The sequence below is a fragment of the Protopterus annectens genome, chromosome 9.part0, assembly GCF_019279795.1.
Source record: "Protopterus annectens isolate FY-2018-M chromosome 9.part0, PAN1.0, whole genome shotgun sequence".
In the NCBI taxonomy this organism is placed as follows: Eukaryota; Metazoa; Chordata; order Ceratodontiformes; family Protopteridae; genus Protopterus; species Protopterus annectens.
The window spans coordinates 1,693,749,792-1,693,766,182 of record NC_056743.1 but is presented as its reverse complement, the minus strand read 5'-3'; the positions used below and the strand labels follow the sequence as shown (position 1 = coordinate 1,693,766,182).

The following is a 16,391-nucleotide window of genomic DNA, read 5'->3' as shown; positions in this document are numbered from 1 at the left end:
TCTATTTTGTTTTTACAAATGGTGTCAGGATGTCATTAGCTAAGTAATTCTGATCAGGACTGGAAATATGACTATCAATGACTACACTAAAGTATGTGTCTCCCCTAAATTGTATTAGTAATGGCTACCTCAATACGTTTCTACGACTAGTATCTGTTTTGCAGGCCTCGCTGCAAATCACAAGTTAATTGTGTGCACAACTTGCTACAAATGACAATGGGTGGTACATATTTAGAAATGATTAGTATGATTTAGCAGATATGCTATTTGTTCAGTGGCAGATATCTTGAAAAGTGTATGCAGTATGCTTCTTCACAGTAAGAATCGATTATACATTAAATTAGATGAACATTTCATCCATCGTTGTACTAAAGATGCTACAGTATATTCCGATTAGACAGAGGTGGTGATAACAGAACCAGGGCTGTAGAGTATGTAGAAAGTGCTGTCCTGGGACATTCATGAACATCCTAATGGTGTGTTAGTATGGTGATTTCTCAATCAGAAGATGTCCTTCTCTGTAGAATGAATTGGATGAGGTAAGGATAGAGGAGATATACAGTGACAATAATTAATACATCCATATACATCTGTTTGAAGAAGATGTGGGGCATCTGAAATATAATGGTGCCATGTGGGAATAGATTTTTGACAGTTATACCAGTTGTGGCCCACCTTACAGTTTACTTGATAGGCAGACATATCATACTTATGCAGGAGAAAAGGTAGACAGATGGACAGCTAACAGATACACAGAAAAGGAACCCCTGAAAACAGCCTTTAAGAGCATCCCCTACTGCAGGGTTATAAGCCTTGCTAAGATGCTAAAACATGTTTATACATCTGATAATCACCAGAGCATGACACAAAGGAATCCTAAACCTTGCACCCGACAGGAGCACTGATAACCTATTGGATCAAGGTCCACCCTACAGCAGCACTGATAACCTATTGGATCAAGGTCCACCCTACAGGAGCACTGATAACCTATTGGATCAAGGTTCACCCTGCAGGAACACTGATAGCCTATTGGATCAAGGTCCACCCAACAGGAGTACTGATAAGCTACTGGATCCAGGTCCACCTACTACAGGAGCACTGATAACCTATTGGATCAAGGTTCACCCTACAGGAACACTGATAACCTATTGGATCAAGGTCCACCCTACAGGAGCACTGATAACCTATTGGATCAAAGTAACATGTTTGTATTATTCATCAGTAGAGTCATGACAGTATGCAGAGACCGTGACATGACCTGTACAGCCATCAGCCTAATAAATACACACACATAAAGAGGGTGGGAGTGAAGGGATGAATACAAGAAGAGATGGACACTCACATAACAGTGTTTGGTGTAATGTAACATTCATGGACATGTTTTTGGTTTGTTCTCATTATTAACCTGCCATGCTCTGTAGCATGAAGTGACTGATGTAGGGAAAAGAAGGGTTAGGAGAGGGACAACAGGCTTATAACAAACAGAACAAGGTTGGATAAATATGTTGGTAGTTGTGAGGATGGATGTCACTTCAAATACTCTTTTTTTGGCCATTATTCAATATATCTCCATGAGACAGAGACCTCATAAGTGTGGCAAATGTTAAGACGTGGGTGATTAAACATATCCTAGACATACAACATCACACTAAAAAATTTTGTGAAAGGCATCTGGAATTGAACCCTTAATGCTATGGGCAAAAAACAATCTTCAGTCAAGTGATTCATGTCAACACACAACATAGGAAGTTCCACGTTGTTACATCCAACAGTCTAAGAAGTGTCACAGTAACTGTTTCAGAGTAGTGCCTTTATTCTGTTCTAACTCTGTGTTCTTGTAGTGCAGTGAGCTGAAGCAGCATTGCATGGAGATAACAGGACTAGTGAGGCCAATGACAAAAACTCACTAGGTTTTGCCATAAGACGTGGCGGCCATTCACTGCCACTAGGCATTGATGTGTAATACCAAACTCTGTGCAAATGCAGAGGACAAAAAGTGAAGGCATTTTTATGGACCATTTCTGGCCATGTGTGGTGTGTGCTTCTATTTTTTGACCAGATTAAACATGTGAAAATGGGGTTGATAGGAAAGTGGTGAAATGGGGAGCAAGCAGGGGGAAGAACAAAGGGGAAGCAATGCAGGCATTTGCAAGAGGAGATTGGGAGAGAGCCATAGGTATCCACTTCTTTGCTACAGTAATGTGTACATGTAAACAAAATGTGTTGAATATCAGACTTTCAGCACAGCACAGATGGGTAGCAACAATGCAACAGCGTTGTGTTGTCACTTGGACCAAATCAACACATGCGAAGCAGAAAACTATGTATGGACAATTTTGTTTTTGTGGGACAGGTGTCCATTTTTATTTTTATTTTTTTGTTTCAAAAAGAGAGGAATGTTGGCGAAGGGATTTAGGAATGTGAAGGTCAGGTAGGTAGGGGTGGTAAGGAAATAGGTTCAGACAAGCAGGACATACAAGACAGACACATGGATAGTGATGGACGCAAAACCTTTGGTGGGGTACCATGAATGGGGATAAGTAGGGGCCATCAGAGGCACATGCTTGTCAAGCGTGGGAGCTGTGAGAATCTAGGCCTCACCCTCAGAACTGTCATTACTGTCCCCTTCCTCAGTTGCCTGTGAAACTGCTTGATGTTTGAGTCACTTTTCAATTTCTAGGAGCGACTTCTCCACTCAACTGATGCATGCACCAAAGCCACTCTCTATTAGATCTCACACTATCCCTGGCAGCTCCTAGTGGGTGATATAATCACTGCCTGCACCAGTACTCCTGGAGGGTACCACTGTACCACCAGCCAGGGCACTGCTACCTGATGAGGATGGACCAGGTAAGGAAGTGGTTGTGGAGGCAGTACTGCCAGGTCCTGTCCCAGAGGTACTGGGTGTTGGTGCAGCAACTGTTGGAGGGTTGGCAGGCTGACGTCACAGTGTTTGATCCACCTCCTGTGCTGAAATGCATTTGGTTTGTTGGCAGAAAGGTTTGACATCAGAACGGTGTGATTTCAGGTAACCCAAAAAATAGAGAGATAAGGGGTGAGGTGAGACAAAAAAGAACAGAGATGATTAGAATCATAATATGTCACATTAATTCTTTATTGCAATAAATAGCCATTTATTATTATCCTAGCTGTAGAGCTTTCACACTCTCAAAAATTATTATGAATTGTTACAATTAATCTTTGGAATATCCACATATTCCATTAATGCTTTCTAAGATACTACAAAGTAAGTTAACAACATGGCATGAAAGCTAATATTGCTGCATTTCAACTTTAAATATGATATTCGTTGAATGTGATTCTATAGGTTAGTTGTGAAAATTGAACCTACTTCATCTGAATACACTATTAACTTGCCTAATACAATTACCAACAGCCACAGGAGAAAGCATGCATGCTTGCTGTTACAGTTAAGGTATGTATGCTGAAGTTGCTACTGATATATGGAATCACAATAATTAATACAATCGGGATCGGTTGTGCTACAGAGATACCTTTTACCTCTCTGAGTCTCACCAATCTCTTGGCATGTGCCTCCCTTTTCCCCATGATTTCCTCTGCAGCTGTAAAACAGAGAATAAGAGAAGAAGAGACAATAAGCAATATGTATACCAGTCTTGGTTATGTACACCATTCCATATCATTTAAGTTGCTTGACCTGTATACTTACACAACTGGGGGGTGTTAGCAGTTCAAAACTCATCCAGCCACTGGTCGAGTTATGCCTGCTTGCACATCATAAGGTCACTGTAGTGATGCCTACACTGCTCCACAATGTGTGGTATGTCAGTCACACTAGAGAAAGCCTTAGCTAGACTGTTCCAAGTGTCAGCCTTGTATTGAGACCCAGTATAGGCCCCCTGCAGCACTCTCCAGCTGTTATGCTTCATGAGGAGTGCATCAAAGATTTAGGCATCCTCCACACTCCATCACTGTGTCCTAAATTTGGCACCATTATTCCCCTTTGCCTGCCATGTCTGCAGAGGTCCTCCAATAACAGCAGCAATAGTTTCCCACCAAATTGTGATCTCGCATTTTACAACCAGTGCACAAACATGCACAAGCATGCCAAACACATTTGCACAATGGTAAGCAAAGGGAGACATTGCCAAGCAAAGAGGAAGAGTGTTTTTGAAACTGCAGTGATGATGTCAAACTTGTCAGTTATTTTTGTCATGTATGATGCTGGACCTGGTCACACTTTGTCCAGTGGTCAAAAGTGAAATGCTAAATGGCTTGGCTTTTAAGCCTTGACTTTTGGAGGGATCAATGGGATGTCTTGGCACATATTTTGTTGGGACTTGCACACTGGTAAAAGCAACTTGTACAAGGTAGGATTCAAACCTACGGAAAAGAGAATGCATACATTCCCTCACAGGTGATTATTCCTGATTGCCACATCAGAGCTGTTTGTCAGCAATGGTCATTAAAGATGTACAGCTTAAAGATTGACTGATGCTATATTTCAATTAGGCCTGTATGTGTGAGACATTAAAAGGTCATGACTCAGGCATTCCCAGCTGTGATGCTGGACTAATGTCTGACAATATATTGGAAATGGATAGATTTGCATGACTTTAGTAACAGAGTTTGGCATTATAATACATACCTCACAAAGCATTCTGTTTTACAGTTATAAATGGGTTATCGGAGGGATGTATATGATTGTCAGTAAACTGCTGTGCCCATCAGAGATATGCAACTGAATTTTCATTGTCATTATAAATCAGTTACACACATAATCAATTGGAGTTTGTATTTCAGTCACTAATGAGTATGATACCTACAAAAGTATGTGTATGTAATCAGTAATGATAGCTTTCTGTCAATCAACCTACTATACATAGCTATTGGTATGTAGTATTACCTTTATGATCAACATTTAGGGAGCAATGACAGTGGGGCACCCTTACTTAAAAGTATAAAAAGTGGACTCTGCTGGATTTGAACCCTACCTTACCTATGTCAGCAGGTGTATGTTCAACGCTCTGCACTGTCCAGAGTGCTGATGGCCATTTATGACCACTGAGTCTGTCTGCATGAAGGAAAGTGAACCTAATTAAATTTTTCACTTTTTTCCTTAAATGGGGGACTGTGTGTATGCACAGGTTGGCAACAGACACATGGAAAGGCAATAACAAACATATTACTTTTGTAAGTGCTCATTATGACCCCCCCCCCCCCACTAAAAAACATTCACTCTGGGACTTGAGTGTTACTTTACCTCAGTTCTCACTTTTTTAGCTCACAGTATTTAAACATTGTGCCACAGAGAAAGTTAGCTAAAAGGTGGAATTTCTGCAGTCATTACTATCCATAGTGCTGACTGCCATGCAATGCTGTTGAGCATGTTTTCACTGTATATGGAGAATGAAAAAGCCAAAAAAAATGGAAACAAAGGTTACAAATTATACAGCTCTGCATTTGAGCCAGCAGACTATTCCATTTACACAACACAGTTGCAGTGGGGTTATCTCTCTTTGCCACAGACATAGCTTTGCAATACCAATCAAATTATGTACATACAAACAATTCCATTTCATATTCAGTATTAAATAGTTTATAGATTTGGACAGTTTCAGTTGATTGTACGTGTAGATATTTTATTTAGTGAATAAATGATCACAGAATATTTATGAATGTGTTTGCAAAACTGCAGCTCTGTCTTCTCTTTGTATTCTGGGAATCCTTCCCTTATCTTTGCTTTACTATCAGACATGCAATCTCTAGTGCATATCCTCTTATTTGTCTTTCAAAGTGTGATAGAAATATATGACAGTGAACAATAGCTTTCAGCAAAGTCAGGAAACTGTGCTGTTATGCCAAAGAAATGTACATGTGGGGTGTTTGGCTTTATTTCATAGCTCACTGCAGTTAGTTCCACACTTCGTAAATGTATCTTCATTGACACACCTACTTCAGGGAAGGGTGTCTGTGAATTATTGTGTTTTGTGTCAGTCAGAGTAATCATTCACAGTTGCAAGCCATTAGCACCTAACAATGGTGTGGAGGCTACACTATGTTTATATATGCTACTTGAAGTCAACAGCTTGGTATTCATCAGTTCTAATGAGTTCACACCTCATTTGCATCTTCAGAGTGCTCAGAGGGCTGAATCTACATGGAAAGGTAACCGTGTAGCTAGGGAACTTCAAGGCGATGACACTATTTTCAGTCATGCTTGTTTCTCTATTTGTGAGAGTGTAAGGATAAGTAAACTTTGGACTGCAATTTACTAGTGTGGGTATTTTAGCTGCATGGGCAGGTTATTTGGAAAACTGTATAAGTATATATTACAGATTTCAGTCATGTCAGATATTCATGTCATTGCTGGACAACTCATAGCATCATAGGATCATAGGATCATAGGAACTTACTAGGCTATTGGCCCTGAGGCCCTTACAAGCCTAGCCAAGAATTTAGACCATGTTCTGACAAGTCAGCACCTGATGCCCCTGTCCAGCAGGGACACAGGTGGAATCCCAGTGGTGTATTTTCTGTTCCCCATCCAGATTCCCAAGTTGTGCTTAAAAAGGGTTAATGAGGTACTCTGCTTGATGTGAAGAGGGAGTCTATTCCACAGAAAGGAAAGTCTCTGGGACACAAGTCTGTCCTGCTAACAAGTCCTTTTGATGTCACAGACCAGGTTGAAGTCACACGTGTGAGTTACTCGAGTGGAGCTTGACTTGCGACTTCAACCTGGTCTGTGAATTACTGTGTTTTCTTTCAGTCAGACAACTGACACACATTCTACTTAGGGTCATTTGCAAGTACAAGTTCTGTATGTATCTGCCATTCACTTATGTTCCTGCACATTTCTTTTTCTATTACAAGTTCCACAAATATGTTGACAGTCCTACAGTTACAACTGTTGTCATTTAGGACTGACTCTGTCTGATATTAGCAGTACACAGCCATTACATGTGGAAGTAAATATTGTGAGTATTGCTTGGCATCAACTTTATTCAATGTATATGCATAGGATGAAAGGTGTACCCCTTAGATGGTCAGCATGTGCACTATCCTTTGCCTCTTGTCCAGTGTGATGGCATATTGTGCAAGCCTACATCTATCTACACCCACAGCAGCTGGGAGTTCCCCCTCTAACTCCTCACCTGCATGTGGATGTAGTGACACTGTCAGTGATTGTGGAATGTGTGCTGCTACCCTTTGGTGTTCCTGCTGCAGCTGTTTTCACAGGATGATATTGTGTAGGATAGCACAGACTGTAATTATTTTGGTATCTAGGCACTGAAACAGTGACTTCAGCAACCCAAACACATGCTCTGTTTATTATTTGAGCATGTGCCTCATTATACTGTTCTTCAGTGTGTGTGTGTGTGTGTGTGTGTGTGTGTGTGTGTGTGTGTGTGTGTGTGTGTGTGTGTGTGTATGTGTGTGTGTGTGTGTGTATATGTGTGTGTGTGTGTGTGTGTGTGTGTGTGGGTGTGTGCATTTCTGATGGGCATCATCAGTCATGGTTCCAGTGCATCCCCTGCATCCCCCAGTAAATGGCCTCGTGGGACATCACCCTGGAAGACCTCTGGTAGAGTTGTGAGATGTGCCAGATATGGGAGCAGTGCTAACTGCCTGTGTTGCCAGCACACACATTCAGGATGATTCACTAGCATTATGCAAGATGGGGCAGTTAAGGGAGTGGAACCCCTTTCTGTTGATGTAGCCCTTCCCTGTTCCAAGAGTGGTGACTTGATCTCAATGTGGGTGCAGTCTATCACAGCCAAGACTTCAGGGAAGTATACTACAGGGTAGAACTCTTGCGTAGTTCTAGCTCTGTCCTCAGGGTTACATGTGAAATATACATAGTCAATAGCATGTTGTAACATAGCATTCAGGAAATGGTGTAAAATCCTGGTTGCTGATGCCTGTGACACTCTCATAATGCCCCCTGTGGGTCTCTGAAAGGTTCCTGTAGCTATAGATATCTTAGTCTCCACCAGTATCTGTTCCCCTCAGTTTGCCTTTGGTCTCAGGTGAGGTCAACAGAGGTTGCAGAGTACTTGGGCTGTGTCACTAAGCCTGTAGTTCTCTACTATTTCCACTTCATGCAGAACATGAAAAGTTAAATGGGGTCTAAATACTCTTCTCCTCCTTGTCTAAGGTCTATCAGAAGCAGCAGCATAGACTTGAGCTGTTGCACGTACACATGAATAAGAGCAGCAGAAGCTCCTAACATTCTTTCTTTCTTTCCTGTGTAGTTTCTGTGGCTGTATTCCACAAGATTTTGGAGTACAGAGCAGATGTCTACAAGGAACATAAATATTCCTTTATAGCTTGTTGAATAGCCCTCCCATCTTGGATTGGCTTATTAGTATATAATTCAGCTGCTTCTGCACTAATTAGCATGCCACAATTTTTAGCTGGTTTGTGTGGCTGTACACATCATATAGAGATGTTTACTAAATAAAAATCAGTACACAATGATGTGAACGTTGAGCCACCATGCAAACATGGCATGACTGAATCTTGTAGTATTTATTGAATCCAGCCCTAAATCTCTTTTCAATATGCATCTGTTTTGTTTAGTTTAACAAAAGACCGTCAGTGATTATGTTATAAAATTTGTAAGCAGAATTAGTGGTGCAACAGGTAGCACATTAGCCTTTGGTGCAGAACAAGGTAAGTTCTATTCCCACACTAGACAGATGAATTATTGGAACTGCAGTACTGAGTGTGCTCTCTTTCATGTGAGATGTTAAATGATGCTCCATTTGCCTGAGTTGGTGGTAGGTTAAGTGGATATAAAAGATCCCACCAGACCTATTGAAAAGGGTAGAAGTCCTTTATTTATATACAAGAGTCTATTCCATCTATGGAACAGGATCCCCATCCATGTGAAGCAGAGTTCCTCCCTAACCCAATTCAAGGGCAACTTGGACAATTGGATGGGAAACTGGAAATTCATCCCTGGAGTGGCACCTATGCCTCTAATGGATGCAGGTAAACTGTAAATGGTTCATCTCCCAGGCCCATGCTCACACTTATGAAGGGTATCAGAACATGTCAGAGATTTGGGATGCATGGCTAGGCTTAAAAAGGCATTTGTGGTTGTAGCCTAGTAAACACCTATGAACCTATAAGAATAACTCTTATTTACAAGATATTTACATATGTACAAATATATAAATATACAAATCTGTGTTTACACATATTCATAATTTCCTATACAATCATGCTAAATTTCATCCTTATTAGACCCCCTCTTCTTCTTCCATAACCACTATTTGATTTTACTTAATATTGTTGCTAAAATCCAATTACCATTAAACATAATTTCATTGATTCTTTCATTCTGTATAACCCAAATAACATAAAATAACTTTTTATCTATTCTTTTGTCATATTCTTTTCTTCTATTCTTATAATATCCATATTTAATCATATCTATGTTTATTTTATTCACTTCATTTATATCTTAAAAAATCTTCTTTACATAGTTTTTCCCCATAACTTTTTTACTCTTTTCCATTTCAAAAACACGTTTCATAGTTTCTTCTTCTTCACAATATAAACATATTCTATCATTTTTCTTTTTCTATGGCATATTTCCTTTTACTGGCAATTATCTATTACCACTCTTCACAAAAATCTTGACATTCTACTTTCTGTTTACACCATTTGCTTCTTATTTTTATAGCTTTAATCTTTTCATGTTAGATTTTCTCATGATTTACATAGTAATGTTTTATTATTACATTCTTATACAATACTTTTCTATCTTTTTCTATATCATCAGTTTTTATTTTCCACAAAAATATTTTTCTTGGTAACATTTTATTTCTTCATTTACACATTCTTTTTCTCTTTTATGCTTTTTTACCACACCCCAAAATGTATCATACTTATATTTATACAGTTTTCATACTAATCTCTCATTGTTTTCATTTATGTACTTTAACACTTTATGCAAATTTAATGAAGCAGTATATATCACTGGGTTAATTAACCCTAAACCTTCTTCTTCTTTACTTGCATACAAAACTCCTCTTTTTACTGGGTTTAATCTATAACCCCATATCAATGAAAAAATATATGCAATAATTTCTTTTCAAATACTGTTGGGAACATAAATACACTTGCTAAGGATGCTATTTTCCCATCAGTACTGAATTATTCAAATAAGCCTTTTCTTCTGAATGATAATGCATATGTTCTCCAGAAAAGACATGTTTGCTTTATTTCTTCTATTGTTTTTCCCATTGAATTCTACCTATATCTTTAGTCACAAATTTTATACCCAACACAGAAAATTCATTCATTGTAAAATATATACCCCCAATCTTTACTACATCACCTAAACCTTTACTTTTCTGTTGATTTAAAGCAATATCTTATCATCTCTAAACAGTCATTTATGCAAATTATTACTTATTTTATCCAAATTTTGTTTTTTACAATTATTATAATATCATCTGCATATGTTAATAGAACTGGAATTCTTAATCCTTCAGGTGTTATATACCCCACCTCCTTCATTTTGTAATTTATTTCACATACTATCACATTCATAACTAATGCAATGAGTATACAACTCATTGGACATCCCTGTCTTACACAATATTTCATATGTACCTCTTGGTTTAACCAGTCATGTACAAGTATTTTTACTTTATTATTACTATATGCTAACGTACATAGTTTTCTAGCTTTCTCACTTATATTCTTTCATTATTACCCATAAGATTTCATGTCCAGTTGTGTCAAATGCCTTATTAATGTCTTCTATCATGATATTCACTTCTTCTTTTCTGTTCATAATATCATCCACAATTTCTCTATCATTAATAATTCTTGACAACCCTTTCCCTTTATTCTATATATACTATCTTCCATATAGGTTCATAGGTTCATAGGTTCATACTAGGCTATCTGCCCAAGGGCATTTATAAGCCTAGCCCATAGTTATGTGGCTTTCGCCACCCCTTTAGTTTGAATAAAAACTATGCCTATCATTTTTCTGTGCCTCTGTCAAGCAGTGACACTGAAGTAATCCCTGGGGTATATCTGCGATCTCCCATCCATTGGTCAAGATTCCTCTTGAACAAGGCCAGCGAGGTGCTCTGCCTCACATGTACCGGGATTTTGTTCCACAGCATAGCGAGTCTCTGGGTGATGAATCTGTCCCTCCAGCACGTTCTATTTATAACCGTGTCAAGGTTTAAGTCTCCCGCCCTTGTGGTTCTGAGGGATCTAGATTTTTTGAGGTGAAGCATATTCATCAAATCTGGGTTTGACATGGCCTTATATGTCAGGCACAGGTCACCTCTGAGCAAGCGGTATGAGACTGAATAGAGCTGGAGTTCTTTCAGTCGGGCAGCATAAGACATATTTTTGAGACCCTTTATCCTTTTGGTGAGGAACTTTTGGGGCCTTTCAACCTGCATCAGGTGTCTGGTCAGATACATTCCGAACGGGGCATTGTACTCAATCATAGGTCTAATGAGTGATGAGTACAGGGGGACGATGACCTCCCTTGATCTAGATGTGAATCCCTTCATGATCAGGTGGGCGATATAGAAGGTTTTCCTAACTACTTTAGCAACATGAGTGTCAAATATGTCCATTTTAATTGTATTCTATCTTCCTTCCTGTATATGAATTTAAGTATTCCACCACATAATTCTTTATATGTAAAACCTTCATTTAACCATTCATTCAAAATCTTTTAAAAATATTTTTTGTCACCCCCTTACATTGTTATTTATTTCATAGTCTATTCTATCTGGGCCTTCAGCCAAATCTATATTTACTTGTATTATACTTTATCCAGCTCATTTAAAGAAATCTCCTTTTTTCAACTCTTTATTTTCTTATTCTGTTAACTTATATACTTTCCATGTTTTTTTCACAACCTTCTTTTTTTCTTTAAACATTTCTTGTACATATTGTACTACACTATTCCTAATCTTTTCTTAAGTTCTTTCTATTTCCCCTTTTACATTTTTTTTTTCTTTCATTACACTATCATCTTCCTTTAATAATCTGCTTAAGTAACTCAATACTTCTTCTCTTTTTTCTTGTAAAAATATATTTCATTATATAGCACTTCTTGCATTTTTTCTTGATTTCTTTCATATAATTATTTTTCTTTTTCAAACTGCTTTCTATCATTATGTTCAAATCTTCCAATGCATCATTACAAGGTCTTCTATATTTTTTTTATCTACTTTTCTGACATCATATTGCCACTGTAAAAAAACATTTTTATATTTTTCCTTAACTGTCACCCACTACTTAGACAGATTTTTATAAAATGTTCTCATAGTAATATCTTTCCATAACTGTGTTACTAATATCTTTCCTTCTTTATGCCATGTTTTCTCATTTATCCTTTTTATTTCTTTCTTTGCCTGTTTTATATATTCCTTGTCCTCTTTTATATCTAGCCATATTGCAAGATGTTCAGAAAATACTGTTTCAACTACCCCCTTCTCCTATAATTAAACTGTCTTTTACTATAAAATAATCTATTTCAGTTTATACATACCCATTTTGTAAGTCCATGAATTTTTGTCCTAAAGTTTTAACTTAGCACATCTTATAACGTCTAGTGTTTTTCTTAGTTCATTTCATTTCTTTTTACACTTGCCTCTTAAATAACAGTTGAAGTCTCCTGTTATTATATTCATATTTATCACTAGATAGCTATAATCTCATTAAAGAAGCTTTCCCTTTCTTTACAGTTAGTATAAACATATAGTGTTATAATTCTATACACTTATTCTTTCCATTTTAAATCGACAATGGTTAATCCTCCCATTTTTGCTAAAGTTACATCTAATATCTTTACTATATTTTTACAGAATATGGCTATTTCAGAACATTTCTCATTTCCCAAATTTCAGATTATCTTTCCTTTCCATAGGTTCTTTGTTTGTAATCTTTCTCCATTTGTTAAACATTTTGTGTCTTCTAGTATAATTACATCTACATCACATGTATTACACAACTCCAAAATTCCTATTTTTCTTATTATATTCTTAATACTATTCACATTTACAGAAGGCATTCTAAAATTTTCATTTTTCCCTTTTCCTTAGATTCATGGTTTCATAAATTCATAAGTAATTATTGGGTTAGCTTTCTTAACAGGCTATTCTGAGCTTAGCCAATTTCCATCCCAAAGAAGTGAACCAAACTCTGTACCTTGTGTCTGTGACTCAAACATCTTAACCATTATACCAAGCCCCAATCTTTAGCTCTCTATATATATTTTTTCAACCATTTCCTTTCTTTTTTTCTTTTGTATTTATCCCTTTAAAATATTCTTTTTTCTGTCTTTTACCCTCTTACCAGTAGAAGCCTTTTTTCCCTTTTACTACCTCCCATAAGCTTATTTACATGAATTTTAAATATGTCTTACATGAACATAGCATTTTAACGTAAATTGGCTAAATAATTGAACATAAAAATAAAATACAATAACATGGCTGCAGAGAAAAGATTGAACTGTCGTATTTTTTGAGGTTAGTAATAATTTACAGACAGACAAGCAGTAATATAGCTTAAAAACTGATGACAAGAGAGATATAAAAGGAGATATTATGGACATGAGCAGGAGAATAAATGGACAGAGGAAGAATTGTAGTTACTGATGGGGCATGAGAGAAGGAGGAAGATTAAAAGTTTAGGAAATTAGTGCAGTATGACGAGGAGCAATAAGGTACAAAAGATTGTGAAGTAATGTGGTCGTAAGTGTTGGAGAAAAATAATCTGAGTAAAGCTAGCCAGAAAGGAACTCCTCTCAGCTGTCCATATTTTTACAGACTATCCAGATTTTTGCCTCATATTTGGTCTGCTCCTCACAAAATTTGTTTTTTGGATGGCGCAGTGGTGCAGCAGTAACACTGTCACCTCACAGCAAGAGGTTCTCCTGTTCAATTCTCGGGTGGGGTGCCTTCTGTGTGGAGTCTGCATGTCCTCCCTGTATTTGTGTGAGTTTCCTCCGGGTGCTCCGGTTTCCTCCCATGTTACAAAGACATAAGTCTGGAGCATTTCTTCCCGGGCCTCCGCTGAAAATTGGTTTTGTTCCAAGTCAGACTTTTCCAGTTAACAAATGTTAAATAAATAAATAAAATCATTGAGGATTAAAGTATAAAGTGGTGCAGCGGTTGCATTGTCGCTTTACAGCAAGAGGTTCTCCCATTCGATTCTCGGCTGGAGCGCCTTCTGTGTGAAGTCTACATGTCCTCCCGTGGTCGAGTAGCATTCGAAAGACATGCATGAATGGGCGTGCCTTCGTTGAAGGTTGGGTGTCGAGCTGGCACCTCGGCACCATAGAAATCTACTGCCAATCATTAGCAGACCAGAGTTCCGCTGTGATGACCCCTAAACGGGAAAAGCCAAAAGAAAAACAACAACATTGAGGATTAAAGTCACAATAATGACAGGCATTTGAGTTTCAAACTTCTTATCCTTCAGAAAATTCATGTGAGCAAACACCTTTTATTCTAATAATGTTCTAAGTTTATAAGACCAATATATAAAATGTGCCTGCATTTTTTGGATTTTGTCCACCCATTATTTTTGCCTTTGTCCAGATTTCTTATATTAAGAGGTTGAGAGAGCATATTAGCTCACCTTTAGGATTCAAACCCAAGCCCTCCAACATTCAAAGCTGATGTCACTGCCACTGGACTAACTATAATCTTGTGACAAATGGTTACTGAGATTCCCCTAAAATCCCTTTCTCTCTTTCAGGTAGGAAACTTCTAGTAAGGTGTTTAAGGTAAAATCTCTTTACACACACACACACACACACACACACACACACACACACACACACACACACACACACAAATGTTGAGGAAGCTGTCTACTTATGCACTTTCAGAATCATTCAAATCTGAAAGGAAAATATCAGTTCACATCTAGGATGTTGGGCGGTGTGTGTGTGTGTGTGTGTGTGTGTGTGTGTGTGTGTGTGTGTGTGTGTGTGTGTGTGTGTGTGTTATTTGACCTTAATCAGCACACTAGGAGTTTCCTAGCTGAAAAGAAAAACTCAATACCTATCTACCCAAAGACTCTTATTGGTCCTATAGCAGTCACACCAACACAGAAAGCTGCAAATCTTGTTTTCAAATTCCAGATAAGAGCTAATGCTTTCCTTTCATATTTACATGAGTCTCCATTCAGCTACAAATTCTAAACCCAAAAACAATATTCCAAGTCATTCCAGCCATGATAAAACAATGGAGGCACTTACAACCCCACAAAGCAATGTTTACCATCACATTTGGAAATTGTAAATAATTAGAGAGGCAACTGTGCTTTGGGGGTAGGGGGACTGAATTACACAATGCAGTAATGACCCCAGAAGTGTATACATTGTTGCCATTTACATGGGTGGGAAGGCAGCATGGCAATGAATAGCACAGTCATCTTGTAAGTATGACACTCCTAAAGGGATTCTGTTTAGCCTCAAGCCATAGTTTTCTGTTGAGGAAGCCATTCACTCTTATTGGTCATTTGGCAAGATCAGTCCGGGAAGACAATAATTAAAGATGGGTGCAGGAAACAGAAATAAGGAAAATGGACATTGAAGGAAAAATAATAGACAAAACGAATGTTGGAAAATATAGAACAAGAAAATAACTAAAAAAAAAAATTATGTAAATCATATCATCATAACCATAACAGTAAAGGTTTTAAAGTTCTAATTTGTTGCCTAGTGAAATAGATGGCATCTTGTAGTGTCCTTGACAAAAGAGACCTTACCATCAAGTGGCCTGCAAGTCCAGTGATAACAGTAGAATGCTGATGTTGGAAAGAAAGAAAACATCAAGAAGTAAACATCGTTCTATAATTACCGAAGGTCCCTTATAAGTTTACAACCCAGCTTGCCAAACATTGCTCTTAAAAATACCACATAAGTCAAGAAAAATAATTCAATTTCTCCACCTAGAAGAAGCGGCTAATTCATAGCATTGTGGAAGGTAGTACTCAGCAAGGTAGGAGAGCAAAGAACATTCTGGAATGACTGCAAGAAGTTTGGAAAGAAATTTAGACGTAGTGCAGGAGAGGTGCAAAAGCTGAAGCAACAATAGCATCTAAACAGGAACATGATGGAAGTCAACATTCATTAGGAATAAAGTAGGAATTTCAGTGCTGAGCATGGAAATGTAATAGGATGGAAATGGAATAGGACAGTAAACAAAGTCAAGGCGTATATAGCGTTTGAATACTGTTACATTGTAATATGTTATGGTTACTTAGTTGCAGCTCCATAAATCAGGTTCAGGGAGGAAATGAAAAGGTACTCTACAAATGGAAATAACTATTAGACTATTATTTAGAATCAGAAAAATTCATAAAACAGTATAGCTGTAGATTGTTATATATTCCAAAGAGGT

At 37.8% G+C, this 16,391-nt stretch overlaps 1 protein-coding gene across 1 annotated transcript in view; it reads right to left on the bottom strand.

Annotated features, from left to right (window-relative positions):
- The window catches only part of LOC122812221, a 459,827-nt gene that overhangs the window by 151,167 nt on the left and 292,269 nt on the right, over window positions 1-16,391 (bottom strand). The window lies entirely within an intron of this gene.